The sequence below is a fragment of the Sarcophilus harrisii genome, chromosome 1 (assembly GCF_902635505.1).
Source record: "Sarcophilus harrisii chromosome 1, mSarHar1.11, whole genome shotgun sequence".
NCBI classification, from domain to species: Eukaryota; Metazoa; Chordata; class Mammalia; order Dasyuromorphia; family Dasyuridae; genus Sarcophilus; species Sarcophilus harrisii.
The window spans coordinates 349014002-349036253 of NC_045426.1; the positions used below are offsets into that span (position 1 = coordinate 349014002).

The 22252-nt window shown below is 35.6% G+C and overlaps 1 pseudogene; it reads left to right on the top strand.

Moving 5' to 3' along the window:
- The first annotated feature begins 22043 nt into the window (after window positions 1-22043).
- The window catches only part of LOC100924489, a 34374-nt pseudogene continuing 34165 nt past the window's right edge, over window positions 22044-22252 (top strand).

Consider the following 22252-nt stretch of genomic DNA (forward strand, 5'->3'; position numbering starts at 1 on the left):
ATGTCAACATGTTGGAGAAATTTTCTTAGGAGTGCCTGGAAACATTCTCATCAACTAGAATCTGTTGGGGAAACTGATGAGCTGGTGGTCAACAATAGTGACCTGGTGGCAACATGTTAGAGAAGTTTTCTTGGAGGAGAAGTGTCCAATATCTTGTCCACAGATATTACCTTCATCTAGAATCTGCTAGAGAAGATGCAAAAAGTGGTGATGTTAGTAGAGAAATACTGAAGAAGTTTCATTGGAGTGCTCAGTATTGTTCCCTTCATGGGAATCTGTTGGAAAATTTGATGAACTGATAGAAAACATGGAGTCTGACTAGGACATGTTGGAGAAGTCTTCTTGGAATACTCAAAATATTACCCACATCTAGAATCTGTTGGGGAAAATGATAAGCTGATAGGATAAAACAGTTACCCTGGTGGGGAGATGTTGGAGTTTTCTTGAAATGTTCACAAACAGAATTTCTCTTCATCTAGAAGCTGTTGCAAAAATAATGAGCTGACAATAGAAGGTGGCAACATGTTGGAGAATTTTTCTCAGACTATCTGGAAATACTCCATTTAGAATCTGTTGGAGAAGATAATGAGCTGGCAATATGATCTGGTGACCTCACTGTAGATATGTTGGAGAAATGTTCTTGGAATGTCTGGAAACATTCTATTCATCTAAAATTATTGGAGGAGGTGATGAGCTTATAGCAAAAAATGGTGACTTCACAGGGATGATTTGGAGAAGTTTTCTCAGAGTTCAGAAACATTCTACTGATCTAAAATCTATTGGGAGAGATGATGATCTGACAGTGGAAAATAATAACCTGAGTGTAAAGATATTGGAGAAGTACACTCAAGAGTGCCAGTAAACTTTCGCTTCATCTAGAACCTGAGTTGACAGTCAACAAGAATGACCTGGGTGGTGATGTCTTGGAGAAGTTTTCTTAGAGTGTTTAGAAACATTCTCTTTTAGAATTTGTTGAGGAAGATGACAGTAGAAAATAGTGATCCTTGTCAGGAGACATTGGTTAAATTTTCTTGGAGTATCTATAAAGATTCCATTTATCTAAAAAAAAAAAAAATTCCATTATCTAAAATGTGTTGGAGAGGGTAACGAACTTAAAACAACAAAAAAATTGTGACCCTGCCAGAGTAATATTAATCTTTCTCAGAGTGTTCAGAAACATTGCATTCACCTAGAATTTGTTGGGGAAGATAAGTTGGCAGTAGAACATGGTGCCCCTTGACAGGAGATATCAGTTAAACATATGTTTTACTGAAAATACAGAGTCTTCAGAAAATTCTACTGAAGATTGCTTTTCAGCGATTCAAGAACTGAAAGCTAAATCTCTCAGAAGAAAAACTGTACATCAAGAGTTGAAGGAAGAGCTAGAGAGTTACAGAAAACGATTTTCTCAAGAATACAGATTTACTACAGGTCCCTTTCTGAAGCCAATGCATAATGACTTTCTTGATACTTCTGTGGTACTTCCTAGAAGAAATTTAATATGTTTTACTGAAAATACAGAGTCTTCAGAAAATTCTACTGAAGACTGCTTTTCAGCGATTCAAGAACTGAAAGCTAAATCTCTCAGAAGAAAAACTGTACATCAAGAGTTGAAGGAAGAACTAGAGAGTTACAGAAAACGATTTTCTCAAGAACACAGATTTACTACAGGTCCCTTTCTGAAGCCAATGAATAATGACTTTCTTGATACTTCTTTGGTACTTCCTAGAAGAAATTCAATATGTTTTCCTGAAAATACAGAGTGTTTCCAGGATTTCTTGGAAACATTAGCTTCATCTAGAATCTACCAGAGGTGGTCATGAGTTGACAGTAGAAAATGGTAACACAGGTGGGAAAACAATGGAGAAGTTTTCTTAGAATGCCCAGAAACTTTCCTAGTTTCTAGAATCTGTCAGGGAAGATGATAAAGCTAAAAAATGGTGACCCTGGAGGGGGATTCATCGAGAAGTCCTCTAAGGAATAATCAGAAATATTACTTTCTTCTAGACTCCATTGGAGAAAATGATGAACTGACAGTAGAAAACAAGAACTTAAGAGTGGACATTTTCTTAAAGAGTTACTAGAAACTTTCCATTCACATAGAAGCTGTCGGGGAATATAATGAACAGACAGTGGACAATGTTGTTGCCAATGGGGAAGATAATCAAGTGGTTTTCTTGGGATGCCTGGAAACATTCCTTTCATCTAAAATCTACTGGGGAAGATGATGATCTAACAATAGAAAATGATGTCCCAAATGCTGCATAAGTTTGCTCAAAGGCTTAAAACATTTCCTTCATCTAAAATCTTTTCAAGATAGCTATACCCAGAAAAAGAACTCTGGGAGATGACTAAAAACCATTACATTGAATTCCCAATCCCTATATTTATGCACACCTGCATCTTTGATTTCCTTCACAAGCTAATTGTACAATAATTCAGAGTCTGATTCTTTTCGTACAGCAAAATAATGTTTTGGTCATGTATACTTATTGTGTATCTAAGTTATATTTTAATATATTTAACATCTACTGGTCATCCTGCCATTTAGGGGAGGGGGTGGGGGGGGGGTAAGAGGTGAAAAATTGGAACAAGAGGTTTGGCAATTGTTAATGCTGTAAAGTTACCCATGTATATATCCTGTAAATAAAAGGCTATTAAATAAAATAAATAAATAAATAAATAAAATCTTTTCAAGAATTGCTGAGAGTAGAAAATGGTGACCTCAGTGGGAAGTTATTAGTATTTTCTTGGATTGCCAGGAACTCGTTCCTTCATCTCGAATCTTTTGGGGGAAATGATGATCTGACAGTAGATAATGGTGACCCTGATGGAGCCTTGGTGGAGAAGATTTCTCTGAAATATATGTAATTATCTCCTTCATTTATTAGCTCTTGGAGAAAATGAGTTAACAGTAGAAAATGTGCTATCAGGTTGGAAAAGTTTTCTTGGAGGGCCCAGAAATATTCACTTCGTCCACAAAGTGTTAGAGAAGATAATGAGCTGACAATAGGAATTAGTGATCTAACAGGAGCATATTGGGGAATTTTTTTAAGAGTGCTAGGAAAGACTGTCCTCATTTAGAATCTGCTGGAGAAAATGATGAGCTGACAGTAAAAAAAAAAAAAAAAAAAAATGGTAACCTGGGTGGGGACATTTTTGAAAAGTTTTTTTCAGAGTACTTGTAAACATTCTCTTCAAGTAGAATTTCTTGGGGGAGATGACCTTAGAGTAGAAAATTGCCCTCACTGGGGACTTGTTGGATAAGTTTGCTCAGAGGATTTGAGGCCCTCATTTATAAAACTCATTTATGGAAGAGGAACTGAGAGCAGAAAACAATTTCAGTGGGAAGATATTGGAGAAGTTTTCTCTTAAATGCCAGGAAACTTTCCCTTTATTTAGAATCTTTTGAGAAATATAATGAACTGACTTAAAAAATAGTGACCCTGTTGGTGTTATATTGGAGAAGTTTTCTTGGAGTTTCTGGAAACATGTATTATAGAAATCTGTTGGAAAATATGACAAACTGAGAATAGAAAATGGTGAGGCACACTGGAGAAGTTTTTTCAAAATGCACAGAAACATTCCTCTTGTATAGAATCTGCTAGGAAAAATAATGAGCTAACAGCAAAAAATGGTCTAGACAGGTTGGAGAATTATTCTCAATGACTAGAAACATTCCACTCTTCTAGAATCTTTGGATTCTCATCTTTGGATGAGCTGACAGCAGGAAATGGTAACTCATTAGGGAGATGTTGGAGATTTTTTGGAGTGCCTGGAAACATTCCTTTTACCTAGAATCTTTTGGGGAAGTTAAAGAATTGAAAGTAGGAAAGAATGACCATAGTGTGGAAATATTAGAGAAGTTCTCTCAGATTCCCTGGAAATTTCCCCTTCATCTGTAATCTATTGGGGCAGATGATGAACTGCCAATAGAAAACAGTGACTCTTGTAAGGACAAGTTGGAGAAGTTTTTTCATAGTGTCCAGAAACATTCCCTTCATCTAAAATGTGTGAGAGAAAATGACTTGACAATAGAACATGGTGAACCCACGGGGACATGGTGGAGAAGTTTTCTCAGAGTGTTCACAACCATTTCTTTCATCTAGAATCTGTTGGGGAAGATGATGTGCCGACAGCAAGATAGGATGATCCTGGTGGGGAAATATAAAAGTTTTTTTGGAATACCCATAAACTTTCCCTTCACCTAGAAAATGTTGGAGAAGATGAGCTGACAGTAGAAAATAGTGACCCTGATGAAGCTATTTTGAAGAATTTTAATGGAGTGTCATGAACAATTATTCTCATCTGGAATCTATAAGAGAAGAACATGAACTGAAGGTAAAAAAAAAAAAATGACCCACAGTGGGGAAATATTTGAGAAAATTTCTCTGAGTTCCTGAAAAACATTCCTTTCACCTAAATCTGGGGGAGGATGATGAACTGAGAGTGGAAATGATGACCCCAGTGGGAAAGGCTGGAGAAGTTTTCTGAGTGGGTGGAAACATTCTTTCTTCTAAAATCTTTTGGAGAAAATGATGAGTTGACAATAGAAACCAATGACCCAGGTGTAGACATGTTAGAGAAATTTTCTGAGAATGCTTGGAAACACTTTTGTTTTCTAGAATTTGTTGGAAAAAAGGAGCTGAGAATAGAAAATAGTGAACTCAATGGGGAGATGTTGGAGATGTTTTCTTGGTGTGGCAGGAAATGTTCCCTTTATCTAGAATCTTTTGGAGAAGATGTGATGAGTTGCTAGTAGAAAATGGTGACCTTGATGGGGACAGGATGGAGAAGATTGCTCCAAGTCTCTAGAAACATTCCCTTCATTTATAACTTCTTTGAGAAGATTACAGTAAAAAGTGATGATCCAAGTGGTGCCAAGATGGAGAACTTTTCTTGGAGCACCAGTAAACACTGTCCTTATTTAGAATCTCTTGGAAAAAATGATGAGCTGACAGTAGAAAACAGAGACATGTTGGAGAAGTTTTCTCAGAGTGCTTGAAAACATTCCCTTATCTTTCGGAAAAGATGAATAACTGACAATAGAAAATGGTGACATGATGGGGCCAAGTCAAAGTTTTTCCAAAGTGCCTGTAAATAAACTGTTGGAGAAGGTGATGAGTTGACAGTAGAAACTGGTTATCTCAGTGGAAAGAAAACGGACATTTTTTTTTTGTAGTGTGCACAAACTTTCCCTTTATCTGTTGGAAAAGATGAGAGCTGCCATTAGAAAATCTTGACCCTAGTGGGGAGATAAAGGAGAAGATTTCTCTGAGTCTCTAGAAACATTCCCTTCCTTGAAAATCTTTTGGGGAAGATGATTAGCTGACAGAAGAAAATGGTAACCCCTGTGGGGAATGATTGGAGAAGTTTTCTCGGAGACTGTGGAAACATTTGTTTTATTCATGAGTTGAGAGTAGAAAATGATATCTCCAGAAGGAACAGATTCATTTGGAGTACCAGAAAATATTGCCCTCATTTAGAATTTGTTCAGAGAAAATGAGGAGCTGACAATAGAAAATTCTAACTTAGTAGAGATGTGTTGGAAATTTTTTCTGAGTGCCAGAAAACGTTCCCCTTTGTCTAGTCTATTGGAGATGATGACTGGACAGTAGAAAATGGTGACCCACAATGAAGAGATATAGGAGAAGACTTCTGAGTCTCTGGAAACATTCCCTTTGTCTAGAATCTTTTGGTAAAGATGATGAGCTGACCGTAGAAAATGGTGATCCCAATGGGATGTTATTGAAGAAATTTTTTTTCCAACTGCTCTTTCCCTTCAACTGGATTCTGCTGGAGAAGATAATGAGCTGACAGTAGAAAACAGTGTCCCCATGTTGGATATGTTGGGGGTATGTTGGAGAAGTTTTTTCTGAATGCCTAGAAACATTCCCTTCATTTAGAATCTGTTGCTGAGGCCCATGAGCTGACAATAGAAACTGATGCCCCACTGGAGAGAAGTTTTCACAGAGTAAATGCAAACAGCACAAAATGGTAACCTCCATAGGGATATATTAGAAAAGTTTTCTCAGAGTGCTAGGAAACATTTATATTGTTCTAGAATCTGTTGGAGAGGACGAATGGACAATGGAAAATGATGACCCCATTGGGGAGATATTTCTGATTTCTGAGATCTTGAAAACATTTCCTTTGTCTAAAATCTTTTGGTGAAGATGATGAGTTAACAGTAGAAAATGGTGACCCCAATGGAGTGATAATGAAGAAATTTTCTTGGTTTGCAGGAAGCATTCTCTTCATCTAGAATCTTTTGGAGATGATATGCTGATAGTAGAAAATGGCCTATCTCAGTGGAGAGATATTGTAGATTTCTTGGAGTGCCCAGAAACATTCCTTTCATCTAGAATCTGTTGGAGAAGATGAGTGAGTTGACATTAGAAAATGGTAATGCCAAAGGGGAGATATTTGAAAAGTTTTCTCCTACTGCCTAGAAAAAACAATCCCTTTCATAGCAGTTTTAGTCTGCTGAGACAAGACATGTCAATATGATGTTTCTGCTGCCCTAAACACTAGTGAAATATCTCTGACTCTGATTAGACCAACAAAAGGTCTTCCTTGGTTTCCTCTGTTACCTTTTATCAACTAACTCCACAAGACCAGAAACTGAGTTTACCATTTTTCTTTATGGAGAAAAACAGGTTCTTTGAAATATTGGTTATGTGCTTTCATGCTCCAGAGATAAAACTAATGGATTATATGAAAAAAAATTGTATGATCTGAAATAAAATGAGGTAAGCAGAGCCAAGAAAACAAGACAGAAAATAACTACAATGATGAAAATGGAAAGAAAAGCTGTATACCACAATATGAAAAGATAATGAAAGGTAGCCCTGTGGTGCAATGGATAGTACACCAGTCCTAGAGTTAGGAGGAATAGAGATCAAATTTGGTCCCAAAGACTTACTAGATGTAAAACCTTGGGTAAGTCACTTAACTCTAATTGCTTCTCATGGCCTTCCTCCTCCCCCAAAGTAATGAAGTTAATAAAAACAAATAGCAAAACTAACAAATTGTATGATAATCTCAATAGATACACAAGAGAGCATAGGAATGTAATTTTCCTTAAAATGATAACAGTATCTGTCTAAAACCATCAGCAAGCATTATTTGTAATATGAGAAATTGGACATATTCCCAATAAAATCAGGGCTTGTCAAACAAAGATGCCCATTATTACCACTATTATTCAATATTGTACTAGAAATGTTGACTTTAACAATAAGAAAAAGAAATTAAAAGAACTAGAATAGGCAGCGAGGAGATAAAACTAGAACTCTTTGCAGATGGTATACTTAGAGAAACCTCTAGAGAATTCTCCAAAAATTTACTTGAAACAATTAATAATTTTAGCAAAGTTGCAAGATATAAAATAAACTCACACAAATCATCAGCATTTCTATTTATTATTACAAATCTCAGCTGCAAGAGATAGAGAACTTTCATTTAAAATAACTGTGGACAAAATAAAATAAAATATTTGGGTATATACCTGGCAAAACAAACTCAGGAATTCATCAGAATTGGCTTAAAGAGAAAAATTTTAGACATATTCGATTTATGGTGAAACTTCTCCCACCTCATTGAAAAGTGGGAAGTGAAAAGGGAAGGACTAAGCTAAGTGGAAGGGAATACAGAAATTGTGAGGAAAAGGAGTAAGATAGAGGGAGGAACTCTAAGGTGGGGGGAAGGATACTAAAAAGGGAGGGATGTGAGAAGCAAGTAGTGCTCATAAGTTTAATACTGGGGAGGGGAGAAGGGGGAAGGAAGGGAGAAAAACATAAACAGGGATTAATTAACAAGATGGCAAATAATACAGGATTGGTCATTTTAACCATAAATATGAATGGGGTAAACTCCCCCATAAAGAGGAAGCGGTTAGCAGAATGGATTAAAAGGCAGAATACTACAATATGTTGTTTATTGGAAATACACCTGAAGCAGGGAGATACATACAGAGTAAAGGTAAAAGGTTGGAGCAGAATCTACTATGCTTCAAGTGAAGTAAAAAACAGCAGGGGTAGCCATCCTGATCTCAGATCAACCAAAATCAAAAATTGATCTAATTTAAAAGAGATAAGTAAGGGCACTATATCTTGCTAAAGGGCAGCATAGATAATGAAGTAATATCAATATTAAAACATATATGCACCAAGTGGTGTAGCATCTAAATTCTTAAAAGAGAAATTAAGAGAGCTGCCAAGAAGAAATAGACAGCAAAACTATAATAGTGGGAGATCTCAACCTTGTACTCTCAGAATTAGATAAATCAAACCACAAGATAAATAAGAAAAAAGTCAAAGAGGTAGTAAATAGAATACTAGAAAAGTTAGATATGATAAATCTCTGGAGAAAACTAAATGGAGACAGAAAGGAGTACACTTTCTTCTCAGCAGTTCTTGGAACCTATACAAAAATAGACCATATACTAGGACATAAAAACCTCAAACTCAAATGCAGTAAAACAGAAATAGTAAATGCATCCTTTTCAGACTACAATGCAATGAAAATTACATTCAATAGAAAGCCAAAGGAAAATAGACCAAAAAATAATTGGAAACTAAATAATCTCATACTAAAGAATGATTGGGTGAAACAGCAAATCATAGACATAATTAATAACTTGACCCAAGAAAATGACAATAATGAGGCGTCATACCAAAATGTGTGGCATGCAGCCAAAGTGGTAATAAGGGTAAATTTCATATCTCTAGAGGCCTACTTGCATAAAATAGAGAAAAAGAAGTTAAATGAATTGGGCTTGCAACCAAAAATGCTAGAAAAGGAACAAATTTTAAAACCCCAGTCAAACACTAAACTTGAAATTCTAAAAATAAAAGGAGAGATCAATAAAATTGAAAGTAAAAAACCTATTGAATTAATTAACAATATTAAGAGTTGGTTCTATGAAAAAACCAACAAAATAGACAAAACCCTTAGTAAATCTGATTTTAAAAAGGAAAGAGGAAAATCAAATTGTTAGTCTTAAAAATAAAAAGGGAGAACTTGACCCTAATGAAGAAGAAATTAGAGCAATAATTAGGAGTTACTTTGCCCAACTTAATGCCAATAAATTTGATAACTTAAATGAAATGGAAGAATACCTTCAAAAAGATAGCTTGCCCAGATTAACAGAAGAAGTAAATAGACTAACAGTCCCATTTTAGAAAAAGAAATAGAACAAGCTATTAACCAATTCCCTAAGAAAAAACGCCCAGAACCAGATGGATTTACATGTGAATTCTGCTAAACATTTAAAGAACAATTAACTCCAATGTTATATAAACTATTTGAAAAAATAGGGATTGATTTCCAAAGGAGCAGTAATGAACTGAACCAGCTATGCCCAGAAAAAGAACTCTGGGAGATGACTAAAAACCATTACATTGAATTCCCAATCCCTATATTTATGCACACCTGCATTTTTGATTTCCTTCACAAGCTAATTGTACAATATTTCAGGATCTGATTCTTTTTGTACAGCAAAATAACGTTTTGGTCATGTATACTTATTGTGTATCTAATTTATATTTTAATATATTTAACATCTACTGGTCATCCTGCCATCTAGGGGAGGGGGTGGGGGGGTAAGAGGTGAAAAATTGGAACAAGAGGTTTGGCAATTGTTAATGTTGTAAAGTTACCCATTCATATATCCTGTAAATAAAAGGCTATTAAAAAAAAACTTGATTATTTCCATAATCAATATTTTGTAGGGTCAAATTAGACCATTCTTATGCCATATAAACTAAACAGTAATTATAATGCATATGAAATACTAGGATTAGCAATGGCTTTAATAAATATTTGGTGAAGAATTGCTTCATTGATTAAATAAAACAAACAAAAAGGCTAGCCATCTTGAAATAATCTGATTGGTTAAACATAGTTTTATCATCAGTTTGGATAAGTTCACTTTTTTGCCCATGTGCTCAGACTAAAGCTTGTAAAGAAATTACATACACTTTCAATTCCTGACATATTGTGAACACCATTTACTGCCATGGATTCCTTCAAAGCAGTAAATAAAATAAACTTTCTCTTTGCATGATCCTTAAAAAAAAAAAAAGAAAAAGAAAAAATAGGGATTGAAGGAATCCTACACCAAATTCCTTTTATGACACAGACATGGTACTGATACCTAAACCAGGTAGGTTGAAAACAGAGAAAGAAAATTATAGACCAATCTCCCTAATGAATATTGATGTTAAAATCTTAAATAAAATATTAGCAAAAAGATTACAGAAAATCATCCCCAGGATAATACACCATGATCAAGTAGGATTTATACCAGGAATGCAGAGCTGGTTCAATATTAGGAAAACTATCAGTATAACTGACCATATTAATAACCAAATTTACAGAAAAAGATATGATCATCTCAATAGATGCAGAAAAAGCATTTGATTAAATCCAACATCAATTCCTATTAAAAAACACTTGAGAGTATGGGAATAAATGGACTTTTCCTTAAAATAGTCAGGAGCATCTATTTAAAACCATCAGTAAGCATCATATGTAATGGTGCTAAACTAGAATCATTCCCAATAAGATCAGGAGTGAAACAGGGTTGCCCACTATCACATTACTATTCAATATTGTATTAGAAATGCTAATTTTGGCAATAAGAGATGAAAAAGAAATTAAAGGAATTAAAGTAAGTAATGAGGAAACCAAATTTTTTTTTTAATTTTTTGTTTTTTTTTTTTTTTAGGAAACCAAATTATTACTCTTTGCAGATGATATGATAGTATACTTAAAGAGAACCCCAGAGATTCTACTAAAAAGCTATTAGAAATAATTCATAACTTTAGCAAAGTTGCAGGTTATAAAATAAATCCCCATAAATCCTCAGCATTTTTATACATCACCAACAAAATCCAACAGCAAGAGATACAAAGAGAAATTCCATTCAAAATAACTGTCGATAGCATAAAATATTTGGGAATCTATCTACCAAAGGAAAGTCAGGAACTATATGAGCAAAACTACAACACTTTCCACACAAATAAAGTCAGATTTAAACAATTAGGAAAATATTAAGTGCTCTTGGATAGGCTGAGCGAATATAATAAAGATGACAATACTACCTAAACTAATTTATTTAGTGCTACCCCAATCAGACTTCCAAGAAACTATTTTAATGACCTAGAAAAAATAACGAAATTCATATGGAAGAAGAAAAGGTCAAGAATTTCAAGGGAACTAATAAAAAAAATCAAATGAAAGTGGCTTAGCTATACCTGATTTAAACTATATAATAAAGCAGCAGTCACCAAAATCATTTGGTATTGACTAAGAGATAGACTAGTTGATCAGTGGAATAGGTTAGGTTCACAGGACAAAATAGTCACTAACTATAGCAATCTAGTGTTTGACAAACCCAAAGACCCCAGCTTTTGGGATAAGAATTCATTATTTGACAAAAATTACCAGGAAAGTTGGAAATTAGTATGGCAGAAACTAGCCATACTTAATACCATACACCAAGATAAGATCAAAATGGGTTCATGATCTAGGCATAAAGAATGAGATTATAAATTAGAACATAGGATCATTTACCTCTCAGACCTGTAGAGGAGGAAGGAATTTGTGACCAAAGAAGAACTAGAAGTCATTATTAATCATAAAATAGAAAATTTTGATTATATTAAGTTAAAAAACTTTTGTACAAATAAAAGTAATGTGGACAGGATTAAAAAGGAAGCAATAAAGTGGGAAAACATTTTTACAATCAAAGGTTCTGATAAAGGTCTCATTTCCAAAATATATAGAGAATTGATTCTAATTATAAGAAATCAAGTGAAAGAGTAAAAAGAGCTGCCTGTATGATGTAAATGACAGTGAAATCCCTCCCCCTCCCCCATTAGATTCTGTGCTATCTTAAAGGCTTTTCTGCTTGTGAAAATCCCTTATTAAGATACTTGAGATGTAGTAACTATTCTAATCAGATAGTATGTTTTTTGAGAATGCTGTGATTGTTACCTTAGAGCAAAGAATTAGAAAAGAAAAAAAAAAAAAAAAAACCTGGATTTGGAAATGTGAAAGTTTTCTAGAACATGGCCCCTTTCAGCCCAAAGTTATCCCACCATAACCCTTTCCTTTTTCCAGGTTTGTACCATCTTCTCAATTTTTGCTTCCATTATCTATCAACTATCAGGAAATTCTTTCAACTTCTTTGGTGACTCCATTATTTGGTTTAAATTCTTCTACATTATCTCCACACTAGTATGATTGTGGAAGTAAATATTTATGTTGATAGCCCCTTTAATATTTTTTCATATAATTCTTCAGTATTCTCTTCTCTCATGATTTCCTCTTCCACCCCAATCTGGCCACACCTCCACATTGCCATATCTTAGACTTCACCAGCTCTCACTCTCAATCCTTTCAAGATGCAAATCTGTGAAATATCACTCCTTAACTAAATATTGCTTTTCTACCTCCCCTCTTCTTTCTTCCTTCAACATCTACACTTTGACCCATTCCTATTCTCTCCCAAGTCCATCCCCCTTACACTTCGCATGCTTCCATACCAAGGTCTCTCTTAATAGTTCCCCACTTTCTTCTTTTACTAACACTTCCCATGATATCCCTTATATATCCTGTTCTTCTTGTGTCCCCAACAAATAAATCCTTACCCTTGTATCACTTCCACAATCAGTTTTCCTTGCTCCCTCTCTAGAAGTGCCCAATATCACTGCAGAAAAGTCACATCAAGTTAATTTCACCCAATAAAAATTCAAATAATATAACTCTAGTTGGGCTGTTCAACCATCTCACTCTATCCTTAGCAACTTCTCTAGAAAATCATAAATATCTAAAGACTGGAAAGAGACTTAATGGGCCTTCTAGTCCAACCCACAAAGGAAGGAAATTCCCAGTATAACACACCCAGCAAGGGACCACCTAGTCTCAGCTTTAAGACCTGTAGGGAAGTGAAACCCACTACTTCCTACAGCAAGCATTTCCATCCTAAACAGCTCCACTAATTAGAAAGGATTGCTTTCTGACCTTAAACCCAAAATGATCTCTGCCTCTTCCCCCTATTGCTCCTGCTTCTATCTTCTGAGGGTCAAACAGAATTAATGTAATCCAGCCAGATACTTGACAGGGAAGGGAAAAGAAGGAAAGAAGCATGTATATGGTGCCTACTATGTACCAGCCACCGTATTACTTTAAAAAACAAAACAAAACAAAAAAAAGGGTTTCATTTGGATTTCACAATAACTCTATGTTATTATTTTCCTCATTTTATAATTGAGAAAACAGAGGCAAGCCTAAGAGAAAACAGAGGATACCTAAGATCACATAGCTACTAAGTTACTGAGGTTGGATTTGAATCCAGTGGTTCCTCTCTCCAGGCCCAGTGCTCTATCCACTACAACACCAGCAATCATATAAGCAACTATCATGTCATTCCACTGCTTCCCATTCCCCAGGTAAAAATATGATCCTCTATACCACAATGAGGAACATTCGAAATAAGAATATACACTCACCCTTTCATTGCAAAAATGGGGAACTGTGGGTAAAAAATGTGCATATGTTGTCAGAAGAGACCATGGGATTGGTGTTTTTTGCTGTACCTTCTGGCTCCTCTTTTTTCATCTTTCAAGATGGATGACATTTAGGAGTGGGAAGGAAAGGTGCCTTCTTGAAAAAGAATAATTTAGAAACAAAAGGTATCAAGAAAAAATAAGTTTTTAAAAAATTATGAAAAGTGCTCACTCTTTTCTGACTTCAGAATTGATGTTTGAAGTACCGTGATTCACTCATTCTGTTACATTAGAATATTGGGGTTATCACTGACTTTCCTCAAACTCACCTCTATGTATGTACAATTAGTTACTGAGTGCCATCGATTCTATCTCTGCAATATCTCAAACCTCTATCTCCTCTATTTCTACTGCCTAACCCTCTATTTTTGTCCACCTGCATTTTTGATTTCCTTCACAGGCACTATTTCAAAGTCCAATTTTTTTTATACAGCAAAATAACTGTTTGGACATGTATACATATATTGTACTTAACTTATACTTTAAGATATTTAACATGTATTAGTCAACCTGCCATCTGGGGGAAGGGGTGGGGGGAAGGAACTTATGGGAACATAATTTGGAACAAAAGATTTTACAATTGTCAATGCTGAAAAATTACCCATACATATATCTTGTAAATAAAAAGCTATAAAAAAAATAAAGTATAAAAAAAGAAAAAAGAAAATTATTGAACCAATAAATAAAACTAAGAGTTGATTTTATGGGGGAAAGAACACAATAAAATAGATAAACCTTTGGTTAATTTGATTAGAAAAAGGAAAGGAAAAAAACATCAGCAGAATAAAAAATGAAGAGTGAATTTACCACCAATGAAAAAGAAATTAAAGCAATAACTAGAAGCAATTTTGTCCAACTGTATGGCAACAAATCTGACAATCTAACCAAAGTAGATGAACATTTACCAAAAAAAAAAAAAAAAAAAAATTGTCCAGATTAACAGAAGAGTCAATAAATAATTTAAGTAATCCCATTTTAGAAAAAGAAATCGAAAAAGTCCCTAAGAAAAAAATCTGCAGGACTAAATGGATTCACAAGTGAATTCTACCAAATATTTCATGAACAATTAATCCCAATACTATGTAAATAAACTGGAAAGATAGGTAAAGGAGTCCTGCCCAATTCCTTCTATGACACAATTATGATACTAAACTAAGAAGAGCCAAAACAGAGAAAGAAAATTACAAACCAATCTCCCCAAATTTTTAAATAAAATATTAGCAAAGAGATTAGAGATATGGTGAATACTTTTCATAATGTTTTAACTGTATAAAATTAAATACACTAGATTATAAAAGACAACAATGATACTGAAATAGATATGAATTTTTTCAAAAGTTCAGAGAAAACATCCTTTCTGTTGTGTGCTTGCATTTTGTTTTCTTTCCCAGTTTTTTTCCTTCTTGACCCGATTTTTCTTGTGTAGCAAGATAACTGTATAAATATGTATACATATATTGAATTTAACATATATTTTAACACATTTAACGTGTATTGGACAACCTGCCATCTGGGGAGGGGGTGGAGGAAGGACGGGATAATTTGGAACTGAAGGCTTTGCAAAAGTCGATGAAGAAAAATTACCCATGCATATGTTTTGTAAATAAAAAGCTTTGATTTAAAAAAAAAAAGTTCAGAGAAAAATTTTTTTTAAATGTTCATACTCCATGTTAAAAATCCCTGCTTCAACATGTTAATCATGTCACATTCTCTTATAATTATTTGAATACACCAGCCTACTACATGAGCTCCCTAATGTCACATAAATTTAACAAGGGTCTAATAAAATGTTTTAAAATCATCAGATTAATGAATTCAATAAAAACTTTTTTAAAATACAAAAAAAAACAAAAAAAAAAAAAAAACAAAAGATTCTCAAGGAGGCTAGAGACAATTTTGTTACTACCATGTTAAGATTTAAAAGACACTTTAAATCATCTTTAACAGTTAACGGTTTCACATATAAATTGTTTTCTTTATATATCTATATGGGTCTATTATTAAGTTGATAATTTTTAAAAGAACATTTAAAAATTCATCTGACCTATCAATCCTACCACAGGCTTTTGTTTGTTGTGGGACCTGGCAAATCACTTAATCTTTCTCAACCTCAGTTTCCAACCCGGAAAAATGGGGATAATATTAGCACCTGAGAAATGCTTTGCTTCCCAAAGGCGAAAAGGATATACGTGGGCTGGCTCTTTACACACTTACATAACAACACTAGGTGGCAAATGAACCCTTGGCGAAACAATGAATTTGAGTGGGAGGGCTCTCCTGCAAAACCAGCCCGCCTGGAGCCTTAAATCCGGAGCCGGAGCTGCTCTGCATCCACTGTTTATTCCTTCCTCCCCATCACCCGAGTCGCGTTATCTAGCTCTCACCTGATACGGGAGGAGCGCCTGGAGGAAAGGAGGCTCCGCTACGCCCGGTGGCACCCACTCCGACTCTTCCCCTCTGCCTCCCCGCAGTTTCGTCTGCCAGGTGAGCCCAAGCCAGCGCAGTCTTAATCTCCACGGCGAAGACCGACAAGGCAGCCCCCTGGCTCTTCGGGACCGTTTCGAACCTTGAACCAAGGCGGTTTTTCCCACCAAGGGAAGACGGGTTCCTTCCAAGCAGCAGCCGTTATCGGGGAAACCTGAACTTGGCCGCTAGGACTCGCAGAACCCGGCGTTAGTTTGAGTGCGGGAAGACCCCATGGCCCCGAGCACGGCTACGTTTGTTTGGTCTTGCATTTGGGGGATTGAGATTTGGTGGTGCAGTATTTTGTTGTGAGCTGATTTGTAAAATACTCTTATAAAACCTCTCCTAAAATGGGACAATCGGGAGCTCCTCATCTTTTCGTACCTTGGCCTACTTTCTGACCACCTGAGACTCCACTTTCCCTAAATATTATTTAAAAGCCACGTACTGCAAAGTGCACTTGAAAACTCCTCTTCCCTTTTCCCTTCTACCTCTGCCCTCGCTTTCTCCCCCTTCCACCTCCTCCCTTTCTCCCTTAGCTTCCTCTGTCCCTTCTCATGCCTTTCTCTTAGCCTTCCTCATCCCTTCCTCTTCCTGCCCCTTCCTCGCTTCCTCTCCCCACTTCCTTTTCCTATCCCTTTCTGGTTTTCTTTTCCCCTTCATCACTTCCCTTTCTCCTTTCTTGAGGCCTGTGCCCCTCCCCTCTTTTGCTTCCTCCCCACTTCCACTTCTTGAACCAACAGTTCAAAATTATGGAAATAAGAGATTGTATTTATTAATTAGATTTTGTCCACTCATGAGTAATATTAATCTAACATAAGGCATGTTAATTTTCACTCAGGAGGAAGCATTTATTCATCACCCTTTATGTTAAGAGCATTACAGTGAGCTGGGTAAGCAGGCAAAGAATATGATATCTTTGTGTCTACTTCTGTACATATAGACATGTACACATGTGTGTCTGTATGTATCTGTGTACATATAATGTGTATGTTTCAAAAAGAAATCAACATACATACTCTAGGTGCAATGCTCTTTTTCTATTCTCTTTTACATGTGAAGATATTCTTGTTTAATGATTTTTGGCCACATTTAAAATAATAAGTAGAAAAGGATTAAATTCATGGCATATCGGAATGTTGGAGCGGATGTGGGAAAACTGGGACACTGATACATTGTTGGTAGAATTGTGAATACATCCAGCCATTCTGGAGAGCAATTTGGAACTATGCTCAAAAGGTTATCAAACTGTGCATACCCTTTGATCCAGCAGTGTTTCTAGTGGGTTTATACCCCAAAGAGATACTAAAGAAGGGAAAGGGACCTGTATGTGCCACAATGTTTGTGGCAGCCCTGTTTGTAGTGGCCAGAAACTGGAAACTGAGTGGATGCCCATCAGTTAGAGAATGGCTGAATAAATTGTGGTATATGATATTATGGAATATTATTGTTCTGTAAGAAATGACCAGCAGGATGATTTCGGAAAGGCCTGGAGAGACTTACATGAACTGATGCTGAGTGAAATGAGCAGAACCAGGAGATCATTATACACGGCAACAACAAGATTATACAATGATCAATTCTGATAGACATGGCTCTTTTCAACAATGAGATGATTCAAACCAGTTCAGATTGTTCAGTGATGAAGAGAGCCCCCCTCTACACCCAGAGGGAGGACCAGGGGAGCTGTGTGGACCACAACATAGCAATCTCACTCTCTCTGTTGTTGTTTGCTTACGTTTTGTTTTCTTTCCCTGTTTGTTTTCCTTATTATTTTTCTTGTGCAGCAAGATAACTGTATAAATATGTGTTGGATTTAACATCTATTTTAACACATTTAATATATATTGGACTACCTGTCATCTCGGGGTGGGGGTGGGAAGGAGGAGGGGATAATTTGGAACAGAAGGCTTTGCAAGAGTCAATGTTGAAAAATTACCTATACATATGTTTTGTAAATAAAAAGCTTTAATAATAAAAGAGAGAGAGAGAGATGATTTGGAAGAAGTTGGAAATGGTATGTTTCCTTTCTTTTCCCTTAAAAAAAACACAAAAAAACAAAAAATAAAAAACAGGGTCAGCTAAATGGCACAGTGAACAGAGGGCCAGGCCTGGGATCAGGAAGACCTGGGTTAAAATGCAATCTCAGGCACTTATTAACTGTTTGATCTTTGGCAAATTACTTAGTTTCCTCATCTGTAAAATGAACTGGAGAAGGAAATGGCAAACCATTCTAGTACTTTTACTAAGAAAACCCCAAGCTGAGTCATAAAGAGTAAGACATGACTGAACTACAACAACAACAACAAAATAGTTTTATTTACTAATACCTCGTTTTCTTTCTTTTAAAAATAATGAGAGTAATTGGATGAAGCTTTCTCAGCTTAAGACTTAAGTCACATGATCCTTATTCCCAGAGTGGGAAGGTTAGATCTTGAACTCTGGGTTGCAGGGAGTCATGTGGTCTGTAAAAGTCAGACCTATATGAAGCAGACAACAAAGGATGGTTACAGCCTTTAAGTCTATCCAATAAAAAGGCTCGGGTCTTTTGCTTTTTAAATCCTGGACAAGCCAGAAGATGGTCAGGTTCACGAGCACATGACAGGACCTGGGATGGCTCCAGGGGGTGTGTCTGGGCCTCTCCTTACAGGGACTAAATAAATGCTTTCTCTTTGTACCTGAAGATATCTCTGATTAGCTAATTTGGGAAAGGGGATCTAGCACCCATGACACACAATAACTTCAAATAAATCTGCAGAAATGCCTATGTATTCTTAGAATTTAGTATGGTTGGGATTATATCCCAAAGAGATTATAAAGAAGGGAAAGGGACCTGTATGTGCACGAATGTTTGTGGCAGCCCTTTTTGTAGTGGCTAGAAACTGGAAACTGAATGGATGTCCATCAGTTGGAGAATGGCTGAATAAATTGTGGTATATGAAAATTATGGAATATTACTGTTCTGTAAGAAATGACCAACAGGATGATTTCAGAAAGGCCTGGAGAGACTTACACGAACTGATGCTGAGTGAAATGAGCAGGACCAGGAGATCATTATATACTTCAACAACAATACTATATGATGACCAGTTCTGATGGACCAGGCCATCCTCAGCAACGAGATCAACCAAATCATTTCTAATGGAGCAGTAATGAACTGAACTAGCTATACCCAGAAAAAGAACTCTGGGAGATGACTAAAAACCATTACATTGAATTCCCAATCCCTATATTTGAGTGGGGAGATGACTAAAAACCATTACATTGAATTCCCAATCCCATATTTATGCACACCTGCATTTTTGATTTCCTTCACAAGCTAATTGTACAATAATTCAGAGTCTGATTCTTTTTGTACAGCAAAATAATGTTTTGGTCATGTATACTTATTATGTATCTAAGTTATATTTTAATATATTTAACATCTACTGGTCATCCTGCCATTTAGGGGAGGGGGTGGGGGGGGGTAAGAGGTGAAAAATTGGAACAAGAGGTTTGGCAATTGTTAATGCTGTAAAGTTACCCATGTATATATCCTGTAAATAAAAGGCTATTAAATTTAAAAAAAAAAAAAAAAAAAAAGAAAAAAAGAATTTAGTATGGTGTCTAACACTTAGGGGGAAAAAAATTTGACATGACTTAAATTGAGACTTTTTCATGAAAAGTTGCTCTTTAAGAGTGACTTGATTGTACAATGATACCTAACCAAGGACACTTTGGAGTAGAATATGAAAGGAAATAGGAATTGGTGATTCCTAAGTAGAAAATTCTTAAGCTTTCAGAGCAGTGATAGATTGGTGGAAGACATTTCTAGGAGGGAGTAAGTGATGCGGTCCTAGTGGTAGTGGAGAGGTGTGAGAATTGGGATGAGAATTGGCCTGGGGAATCCTCTCTGGTCAGTGCAGGTCCAATGCCAAAGAAATGTAAACCTGAAAAGTCTGAATAGCAGAAAAGGGAAGTCTTTTGGCACTGAGAAGCCAGCTTTGCTAGGAAGACAGACTTCTTAGTGAGTAAGGTCCTATCAGGGAAAATGGCAAAGGTTAACACTGAGAAGAGAATATCATCACAATGGACAGGAGTCCTGGCAGGCAGCCTTGCCAAGAAGAGAGCTTCACTGGCAAAGCAAATTCCTGTTTTGGACTTCTGCAGAGATTTGGAGTTCAGAATTGTCTTTTATTAGCAGTCTGAGGCTGAGGTGTCCATTCAAAATTGAATGAGATTCCTTCAATGTTGTCACTACCCCTAGGCCTAGATTTCAGTTGAATGAGACCACTTAAGTTATATCAAGTCCAGATCTCCAGCTGAATGAGACCACTTAAGTTTGAGCCAAGTAGGGAGTAGTCCTGAGCTAATCTTAATAAAACCACTTAAATGCCCTGAAGGGTGGGTCTCTGTCAAAGGAGAGTTTCAGAGCTTATCCCAAAAGTCAAGGAGGACAGTTTCAGGGTTCACCCCCATTATTATGATGGATTACTTAGAATAGCCTAAAGAATCAATAAAACTTAATTAAAATAATAGGTTCAGTAAAACTGCAGGTTAAGAAAATAAATCTATATAACAATAATAAAATTCTGGAGATATTGATAAAAAGGAAAGTTAAATTCAAAATAATTACAAAATGCATAAAGTAGTTGGGAATTAGTTCTACCAAACACTGTGCAACACATTTATAGGTACTACTACAAAACACTATTTCACCAGGGAGATTCCATGATCCTGATTGCTCTGTGCCAATATAATAAAGATGCTGCTGCTACTGCAATTAATTTATACGATTAGTATCATACCAAACATCCCGAAAAGCACTTAAAGAGCTGAACAAAATTTATTGAGAAGAACAAAAGATCCAGAATATCAAGAGAAATAAGGGGAAAAGTAGGAATGAAGAGGAAATAACATTTTCAAAGCTCAAATTATATTCCAAAGGAGTATTCATCAAAACTATTTGATACTGGGTTAAAGAAGAGAAAAGATGACAGATTAAGGAAAGATTACACAAGAAACTGTTAGAAATAATTTCACTCAATAATTCAGGATTCAATAAAACAACAAACATAAAATACTAAGAAAGTACTTCCTCTTTGACACAAAATACTGGCAAAACTAGAAAACAATCTGACAAAAGTTAGATACAAACTAATAACTTACAAAATATGCCACAATAAATTCCCAATCTATACATGCTATGAATACTAAAAATCACACTGAAACGATTAGATAGTAACTAGATCATATAGTTATCACATTTATAGTAAGAGTAAATTCCTAACCAAACAAAGGAGAGAGGTGATGATGAAATATAGTTTTGATCACATGAAACTGAAAAGGTTTTGCATGAATTAAATTAATGCAGTGAGGGTAATAAGATAATTAGAGTCCTGGGTGAAAAATTCTATATATCTGATGAGGGTCTAATACCTAAGATATATAGACATAACATGTATATATGTACAAGTGAATCATATAAGAACAAAAACCATTCATTCAAAGGATATGAACAAACAGTTTTCTTTGCCTTCTTTTTTTTTTTTTGCTGAGGCAATGGGGTTAAGTGACTTGCCCAGGGTCACACAGCCTGGAAGTGTTAACTGTCTGAGATCATATTTGAACTCAGGTCCTCCTGACTTCAGAGCTGATGCTCTATTCATTGTGCCACCTAGCTGCCCCAAACAGTTTTCAAAAGAAATTCAAATGATCAATAACCATATGAAATAAAATTCCAAAAAATATTTAAAGATGACAGAAGCGAGGAAGAGTCAATTTTGGAGAGTTGTAGAAAGACAAGCAGTGAATTGATCCTACCATTTCAGAAAGCATTTTGGAATTACATGAAGGAAGTAACTATAATGTCCATACCCTTTCACCTAGAGATTCCATTGCTGGGAATAGAATAGAATTCCCCAAGGAAATCAGCTGACAAAAAAAGGGTCTCCATACTCACCAAAATATTTACAGCATCACTTTTTGCAGTAATATATATCATTGCTCTAAATAAATTGCGAAATGTCAAAGAATATTACCATTCCATTAGAAGTAATAAATATGTCTCATGCAGAGAAGCATGGACGTAAGCAGAACAAGGAAAAAGCAACTATATATAATAACTACAAAAACATAAATGAAAAAAGCAGCAATAACAACTTTTTTGACATTTTAGTTTTGCTAAGCTTTTTTTGTTTTAAAAAGATAAGGATGGACTGTCTGGAGAGGAA